Raw genomic sequence first — 9,619 nt, forward strand, 5'->3', positions numbered from 1 at the left:
CGGCACTGAGTACACATGGAAGAGAAAGCGTGCTATCAGAGGAAGACATGCGTTGAGCTGCAGTATCAGAGAAACTTTGTCCTAAAAGAGGTGGGTACATATAATAAAGTAAATATTCACGTCCCCTTCATCGCCTTCGCTACCAGCATTTCAGTAAGACTACCAGGCATGTCGCATGTCGGCGTCGGTCCTAGAACAATGCAATTACAGTTCATTTACAACTCTATGTCTGCAATTCGACCACGATGGGGAGTGCTTCGAAAATTATACAAAAAGAGTTATGCCTTCTGAGATACGCTCATAGAGCCAGTTTACGAAATTCCAACAAAGCAATAGCAGAGCCCTTGAACATTAGAAAACGCAGTGACCCGTCGAAAGATGGCAATGCCTTCGAGTTTCAAATAGCTATGTCATTTATTCTTGCCTAGGTTCCTGTAAAAAAGGGTTCAGTTTTCACTAGAATCCACTCAATATCTGCTGTGGGAAGCCAACCAGCAACAAACTTATTATACTGAGCAGACACTCAGCAATCGTTCAGTTTAAGATACCGCAAATAGTATGAAAGAAACCGGAACTGCTGCACTGTTGTGCCTATAACCGCTGAGAAAACAGTTACGTTTATCTCGTATCTCATGCCCGATTTTCTTCCTGCTGAGGGCGCAGCCTGCAACGATAAATCTCGGCACAATTCGACAACTCTTCTAGGATCACAATACATCAAAGTTTGGAGCCGCGTCGTCTCAGCAGCTTGCTCGTAACCAATGCATATTCATGATTGCAGATCTCATTACGTATAAGTTTAGTGCAATCACGCATGCGGCACTACGTAATTTACCAGATAAAGGTCGGCTCACTAAGCCTACTTATCGACCACGTGCTTTAAGTGATTTCGACATTGACGGTGATGTCGATGACAATGGCTTTCCAAGTTAACTCTCCAAGTCACCTTTGAGCACTGTCTGCTTACTTAGCGTGCCTACACAATAAGGTTCTTCTTATTTCCCATCTTGTACACTTATACAGATACACTCATACATCTTTTACACTCATACAGATAGGACGACTGCGCAGAAAAGCTGTTTTTTTCGTAGCTTTACGAGGCCCGCCAGCCCCGAAGACAGTGCTTGGCAGCCGCACAATGCCAAACATATAAAGAAAACTTCATAAATTTCATTGTCAGCCAAAAATCTACTGCTGCAAGCATTTATATATCACTGTAAGTTCCCTTACCACCAAGAACCATTCGGCTCTATGTGCCATTATAAGCTGAGAACTATCCGGAATTTGCCAGAAATATATTTTTTTAATGTGCTCCCATTTAGAGGTATAGGTACCAGCATGGCGTCAACTTTATATGCCCCGTGAAGTTAAATTTAAAGTCTTAGACACAGCAGGGGTCGTACCACCCGTTAGTGTTAGAAGGATTTGAAGTTAGTAGGAAGAAACGCATTCACAGGCGTCCGACTAATATAAGACTTGCATCGGCGTCCAGTGAAAGCGGCTGACATTCGTAGCAGGATATTTATGCTTTGTCTTCTACGACCTTCAGGGTATTTGTGGTCGTGATGCGCTCAACGCTCTCCCTGATTTCGCCTCACTTCCCAAGTATAGTCTACTTCCCTAGAAAATGTTAAGCGTCCAGTCGTGAATACCGCCTTTGAATCTGAGGACGAAGAAAAATCAAGCAGAAGTTTTATTTCCTCTTCTACAACTCACACGTTTAGGACAGTATGCCTTTCGGAAGTATAAAGTTCGCATCTTGAGTGTATTTAGTGCTGATGGCAAATCATTTAGCTACGTGTAAACACGCACGGTGAGTGTATTTTATTTCCTGTGATTTACCGGAAGAATACTTGCTGCTTTGTCATCGTCTCTAAAGAACGTTTTTAACTCGCCATGTGAGATAAAAAGAAATAAAAACAAAGTCATTGTTTACTGCAATGCCCGCTCAACCTTACAATGCCGCTTTCGCCTCTGCCATGCAAGTTATACTTATCATCAGAGTCAGAATAAGAATTAGAAGCGTTGGAAGTCTGTACTGTACAAGTATCTGTGACCGTGCAGATCAATATGATCATGTTTTCGATCTATATTGCCGACGGCATGACGCAGCTAGGGTGAGGCCTCAGGTCGCGTACCATACCCATTAAAATTTACTCACAACATATGGCTATCGTGTAAATCAAATCACATCATTTGCGGCTGTAACTACCGCAGCCGTACACTGTCAACTACAAAGAAGGAATTTCCTAGTCATTGCGTCTAGTTAGTTGCACTGACCGCCGAGTAGACAATCATTCCAAGCTGGTCCATTTGTTGTTATTGCTCAAAAACTCTAGTGCGTGTATTAAAGGGATACGGACACAAAAGTTGGCGGATGGTTTTTTGCGACGGAACAAAGGTTGAACTGTTGAAAATAACGAATACAACAAGCTGCTTTGAAGAAAAGAACCAGAAACATCTTTTTCTTTTGCGATTTTCTGTTGCACCTTGCTTTCAAGCGGCCGCCGGCAGAAGCTGAAATTTGACTTCATAACACCCACCCGCACGCGCGTGGTTAAGGTTGGCCACAGCCGTCGCAGTGTGTCTGGGGGTGTCGGTCCCTTGCAGCGTTTGGTTAACCCCTTTCGGCGATCTTCGCACGTTGTCCGTCTGAAACATTATCCCCGTCGGCGCTCTACGCAGGTGGTGCGTCTTACGTTAGCCTTCTCGCGGTCGTCGCTTGGTCGTGACGTGTTCGTCGCTGCGGAACGAAATGCCCAGACATTGCTGTTGTAACAGCATCGTCGGTCGAGACACGCCGTCGCTGTCACGTTTCCCAGAGACGAGAAGGTGCGTAAACTTTGGATACCTGCCTGTCAGCCATCACGCCCAGCCTGGAGACCTTTAAAAGATGATTTCATTTGCGCGGACCACATCGTCGACGATGATTATGTGACCAGCCCGGCTGTGCTGAAAAGCCTCGACATTCCGCTCAAAAGGCAACTCCTAAAGCCTGACGCTGTGCCATCAGTCTTGTCACGAAAACGCAAGGCAGAAATGATCAGCGGCGCGTTTGAAAAGAGGAGGCGAAAAGATGTCGGTGCTGTTTTCGTTCACTTGCAGCCTTCTTGAGCAGTCTGAGGGCGAGGCTTGGGTGAGATACCCGAGGCTGGACACGAAGGCAGTAATGTCTTCAAAAATGTTGGCAAAGAAGCAAAATAATAAAAGGCTAGCGCGCTCGAGCGCGACTCACGAGATCAGTCCTACATGGCAGCGGGGCAGACACACACACAGCTCTGATTCTCCACAGGCTAAAAGCGGGAAAAACTATGGAGAACGCCAGACGTGCTGCCATCTGTTGGGCGGCTGGCGAAGTGGACGTGAGAGTCTCGGAGGTACTGATACTTCACAGCACTTGCTCATGCCGACGGCATAAACTACTTTTCAGTCATCCACAGAGTGCTGAAGTACCCCGCAGCTGCCGCGCCTGCGTGCGCTCTTGAAAAAGCAAGTTTGCAGGGGAAATGACAAATAATTTTTGCACAAGTGTCTGGTGCAGTGCGAAATCTTCGCGCTACGGTTCGGGAAAACCTGACCGGCACGTCCACGGCCGCCTGCACTTCGTCGCTTGACGCGGAAGGCTCGTAACCGTAAGCGATAATATATCTTTCCAAGTTGGAATGGTCCTCGTCTTCAGACGTGAACTCATCGCTGGTAGAGACACCAGAACTCGAATCCCTGCTCGCGACGGCGGCATCGGCGAGCTTCGAATGACCGCGGCCGGCCGGCTGGCTATCCGACGAGGGTGTCGTGACGTCACCCCGTCCAACTCCCGTGGGTCGGGCGGCGAGGCGCGCGCTCACAAAAACGCCAAAAATAAAGCCATCGGCTCAAAAAGGAGCTAACTGACTACTTCTTTTCGGTGTAATCACACACTGAGGATTCATTTTCAGCATTTTCGTAAAATTTTCAGATTTTGTGTCCGGATTCTTTTAAAGTAGCAACATCACGACTTGCAACTAATGCTTCGTTCCATGCACATCTTTAGAGAAGTGTGGTTATGTGAACTGCTTTTATGACTCATTCTTCTTTATCTGCACTTCTATTAGCGGATTGCTCTTTTGCTGCTATTCGCCTCTGAAACTGCACTTGGGAGGGAATCCATACAGCTGCTTGAATTTCGCACTGTTTCTGCTACGTGAACCGTTCGGTAGCAGCACCGCTGTACAACTGTTTGTCCGTGAGCGTTTTCTTTAATTATTGGCATTAGCATTTAATTATTTTTTATTGCTATCGTGCGACGACGAGCCGCTCGTACCCCCGTATCGTTTGTATTCATGCAAAGCATAAATTATTATTCCACTACTTTTATGTGTGCCTTGACTTTTACATTTTACATCTTGGCAGGTATGCCTCTCGTGGTGGTCCTTATTACAGCAGGAGTAAGACCACATGGCTATGGAACAAGAGACAAGTGAGTATAATTGCTTGGCTTTATTACTTAAAGCCTGCGTGAATCGTACAACGACGCTATAAAATCAAACTACAGCTGTTATGCTTTGCTGCTCACGTACACGGCTTACACGAAAAAGCGTTCGGCAACAGACTTTAATGCTGCTTTATTCAGAAAGCTACCGTTTCACTTGCAAGGAGCAAAGCTTCGATTCTGCGAAACCGGAATCTCGTATTCAGATAGAAACGAGCAGTGACGAAACCATTGACGTACGCTACCTTCGCGATAACGTGTCTCTGAAAGAATTGTCATGCAGTTAGAACGACGTTTCGAAATAGCTTAAACACAGATTTCTGCTATAGTGCGACAGGGTTTATCGAGCCTGCGCGTCTTCTTGCCTATGTCCTTGTGTTTCGTTCGAGTTGTTCTGGCACCGTAAAGTCAAACATCGTGAAATTGCTGTTTTTTTTTTAATTGAGGGATGTAGCCGTAATGGTACTCAACGCTTTCATGTCTATACAGCTGCATGAGTATAAAGCCTTATAGCCTCAGCTTCGCTCAGCTAAGAGTGGCAATGATAATATCTATTCAGTTACGGCTAGCCGTAAAAAACAACCTTCCTTTATATTCTCGTTCTAAGCCTAAAGCGATCACAACTAACTTCAATGTTAAAAAGAGAGGGTGCTAACTTGAAGCCCCTGAACATGCAGGCAGAAAATATTGCACGCTTTAACATTTTTGTCGCCTGTTTTTGAGGCTCCTAGAAGGCTTGCCCCGAGAAAATAACACGCCAAATCAAGCGTTACATTTTGAGCGCTTAACTTAGTTCGGTAGCGCGACACAACTCAGCCAGAAGGATGAGAAAAGAAGGAGCCACGACGTGGGCTGTTCTCGGAGCAAAGTTTTATTGAAGGCAAAAAAAAAAAAATCCCGCAAAGGAAGAAATAAGTAGGGCAGTGAGCAAAAACTCAAAAGTTATAGTCACTTTCTTTTTTCTTTATTCCTGTTACAAGCACATGCGTTCATAAAGATTTTAGGTCGTGCACAAAGCACACAGCTCTGTCCAATTCTTTTGACAGCATTAATGCGTGAAGAAATACATGAGCATGTAACGTACGTAACGCAGCCTGGTCATGACATCAGGCATTTTTCGTACAGTGAATGCAAACATGGGCTACAGCGTAGCGGAAGACTGAGTTATATCGCTCTCGCTGTATACTGCGCATGCGGCGAACGTTATTCGAGTCCTCCAAACCATAACGTACGCACACAATGCGGACGCTCAGATATTTAGCTTTTCGCTCTCGGTGTTCTCCTTGCCTTCGATCTAACTCTAGATTTGTAAGCTCGGCGGCATCCAAAGCGGTTGCTCCGCGTCTGCGACTTATACGGGCACCGATAACATGGATCTGCTACGTAGAAAGCACACCGACCAACTCTCCGAATCTTTCGTAAATTTTACAAATTTGGGCCCGCTTTACGATTTTACGAATACTGCGTCATGTTTTACGAAAAAATTGCCCGCCGTGGTGGCGTAATGGCGTCGTGACTTTGGCGGTTCACTGGTAAGCCCAAGGGCATGGGATCAGATCCCGGCTGCGGCAGCCGCATTTCTATGGAGGTGAAATGCGATAACAGCCATGCACCGTGCATTGGGTGCTTGTTAAAGAATCATAGGTGTTCTAAATTATGTGTAGTCCCCCACTACGGCGTGCCTTATAATCATTCTGGGGTTCTGGCACATAAAAAATGAACGCCAGAATAATTTTTTTACGAGAAGTTAATTCCATTTGCGAAAATGAATCCCACGTCGGTCTACGTATCTTCCGTTGGAAGCCGTATGGTGAAAGAATGCAAGAGGAGTACTTGCTTCGAGGAAGTTTACACGAACAAGTTACGGAAGCAAGTGAAATCGGCCACAGCTAAGTTGCTGAAAAAGTCACTGTGATCTAGAACCAGTTTGTTGCTTCTCATTCCTTGCTGTTCATGCTTGATACCGTTCGACGTGCTGCGTCTATAGTTAAATCCACTTTATTGAAGTGCGTATGTATCCCTAAAAAGACGCATATGTATCGTTGAAAAACTTCAAAAAATATCCGTGCTATCTCCCAACTTCCTTCCACACCCCTCCCCATCCCCCACCTCAAGTAAACTTTTATGAATTGTAAGGTTCGAAGGTTGGCAGGTACGGAAGAAAGTGAAAACATCCACAGATCTTCATAGCCCGACACAGGGACACCATGAACACCATCATGAGCACTCTTCACCTACTCAAGGTTCTGCACAGCACTAATCAAAATTAGTGCTGGGATTGATACCCAGACGTACTGGGATCGATACCCAGCACCTCCACCAGAATCTAATGCGAACACAGGACAAGAGAGCAGTGGGCAGCGTTCGCAGCGTGTCTCAACCAGAGTGGCTCAGGCAATCTCGAGCTCGCGCTTCCCGGATGACTGGTGATGTGGCTGCAGCGCCGGACATTCGTCTTCACTACAGGAAGTACGTCTTTGTGAACCAAAAAATGTTCTCAAAACTTTTGTTCGTGAATTGTGCGGAAGATGAGTTCAGCTTGCCTTGAGAGTGAGATACGCGTACATACACCTTGCAGCGCAGCTCATTTGGCGCAGCACCAGTGCTTCGATGTCTTCCCATTTCTCTTCGCAAAGACAGTACGGATAGAAGTGGGCACCAGAAAAGCGAAGATCGAACTATTGCAAGTTACCACACAGGAACAGACCGGCGCGATGTGCCCACCAACCGTACTGAGAATAGGTGTGATATTGGTGTGAATAAGTGTGCGCTTTCAGTGTGAGGCAGTCAGGGCACTCAATACGGCGGTTTTGACGATGTGTTGACAATATGGAGGACTTTGACAGTGTCCGGAAACTGTTCATAATAGCCGCCCCTGCCCAAGAAATTTCACTTCGCTCGGCAACAATTGCATTTTTTGCGCGATGCCGGAGGTGCGCATTCTCTTACGGGTCGCAGTGACTATTTACATACGCTAACGTGCGTGCTTAATAATAGCGTACGTAAGATTTATGCCACTTCTTTAGGCTAAGTATTTATGCTCCGTGAATCGTTGGACAGGAACACCATACGAAACTATTACCTCCGTAAGGATCCAGATCTCCTAACGACAGCTTGGTGGTTGTGCTGAGATCTCAGGCCTCGGATATCACAGCTGCAAAAAGCCACAAAAGCGCTGCTGCGATTTTTGAGAACTACCGGACTGAGTGACCATCTATGATCCGGACTGATTGATCATCAGTGATAGAACAGAGATCTGTTGCTACGTCGGCGATATCAACAGCGGACTTTCTATTCTTCTCTTAATCTCTCTCTCTCCCCTTTTCCCTTCCCCCAGTGCAGGGTAGCCAACCGGGCTCAGTCCTGGTTAGCCTCCCTGCCTTTCATTAAATCATTTTCTCTCTCTCAGGGCAAAAGGAAAAAAAAAATATCAGTGCACCATCGCGTTACAGCACGTCCACTCTAAATATTATGTGGAACCCGGAGGCATCGCAATTGTTTTCATGCCTCTACTCGTCGCAAACATTACACACTTGAAAAGGCAAGCGTGTCTGGGCATCTCTTGCTGTGCGTCGTTGGCCTTTTTTACGATAACATCTCCTGGGTACACCCATGTCTTGTCGTGCAGAACTGCACTTCTGAAGCAAGAAAACAGCCTCACATCTCTAATGTAACGGCGTTTTTCGTCGCTGCGAGCGTTCAGTGGGACGTTCCGTGGAAAACTTACGCGTATCGCTGCATCTAACAAATTTAGGAAGAACGTGAGCAAAATTGAAGCTGCTTTTAGATACAAAGAATTGTAAAGTTCGTTTTTTCAATCTTTCTATTTTTTGCGAGATTGGGAGGTAACCTGGCAAAATGAATAGCATCACACGGAAAGTCACGATAAGAATTCAGATGGTCTAGAACTTGACATGTAAACAACCCAGTGGTTCAAAAATCAAATTTGAATTATTTTGAAGTCATTGTGACATGTTAATGTAGACATTAATATTCTACACTTCAGACGTCAGCGCCAGAAAACCAAATTTTACAGCATTGTGAATTTATATAGGACATTGAAACTGGAGGTCATTACACCTTTATTCGAGAAACATACTGCATTCTATACCTATTTTTGTAAGCTTGAGAAATTAATGTACATCTCTGCCTGCGCATGCGTTACACCATGTAGGACCATATGATTAATCATGTTTTCTTAGTGAACCCACTCCTCGCATGAGCTGAGTGACCAACCAAAGAACTTTCGATGACAAGTTTTACTTCTTTCCGAAATCGTATACGTCACAAGGCAGTGATAAACAGGAGCCTCTCACCATACGGCTTAATTAATTCGTGGAATGCCCCGTTGAAACACGAATAACTCTGTTTGCAGACCTTGAGAGTGATTGAAAAGAATACGTTCTCGCTGCACTGTCACCGTACTCTACTTGGCATCTGCTTTTTGATCGAAGAGGATGTCTGGATTATTGGAAATTTACTCAAGAGCTGTCAAATTTCAGTGAACTCTCGATACTTGTACGTATAAGTGAAGAGATTTCACGCGATCGCCCGGCCGATATATGGACAGCGATACCAATAAACAAGAAGTGATAGATGATGAAATGGTCGACAGCGGACGGCGCGTCGAAGAGGCTTCATGACAGCCGGGCTATTATGAAAATAATAAAAAAGCGCTTCGGATTAAGTTAACATAAAACACAGGCCATCGATATCATACAGGCACTGCTAGCTATTTGTGCTACAACATAAAAATTGATATTTCCGACCCAGGGTCAATAACCTTCTGTAAGGCGCACGTCACGTAGCGCCTAAGCCGACCATCGCACCGCCCAGAAGAAAGCAACTTTGCGGATGCGTAGAGAATGTTGCCACATAGCGGTTTCTGTGTCTGTGACGCAGCTGCTAATCAAAAGCAACGCATCTTGCCAGTTTTGTTATCTGCATGTTGAGTGAATCATAGAAGGCGCAATTTGCAGCAGAACATTATAATAATAATAATAATAATAATAATAATAATAATAATAATAATAATAATAATAATAATAATAATAATAATAATAATAATAATAATAATAATAATGAGTTTATTTCAGTTGACTCCATACAAACATCGCATTTTCATATTGTAGCTCTATAGGAGAAGTAAGC

Source organism: Dermacentor silvarum, chromosome 2 (genome assembly GCF_013339745.2).
Source record: "Dermacentor silvarum isolate Dsil-2018 chromosome 2, BIME_Dsil_1.4, whole genome shotgun sequence".
In the NCBI taxonomy this organism is placed as follows: Eukaryota; Metazoa; Arthropoda; class Arachnida; order Ixodida; family Ixodidae; genus Dermacentor; species Dermacentor silvarum.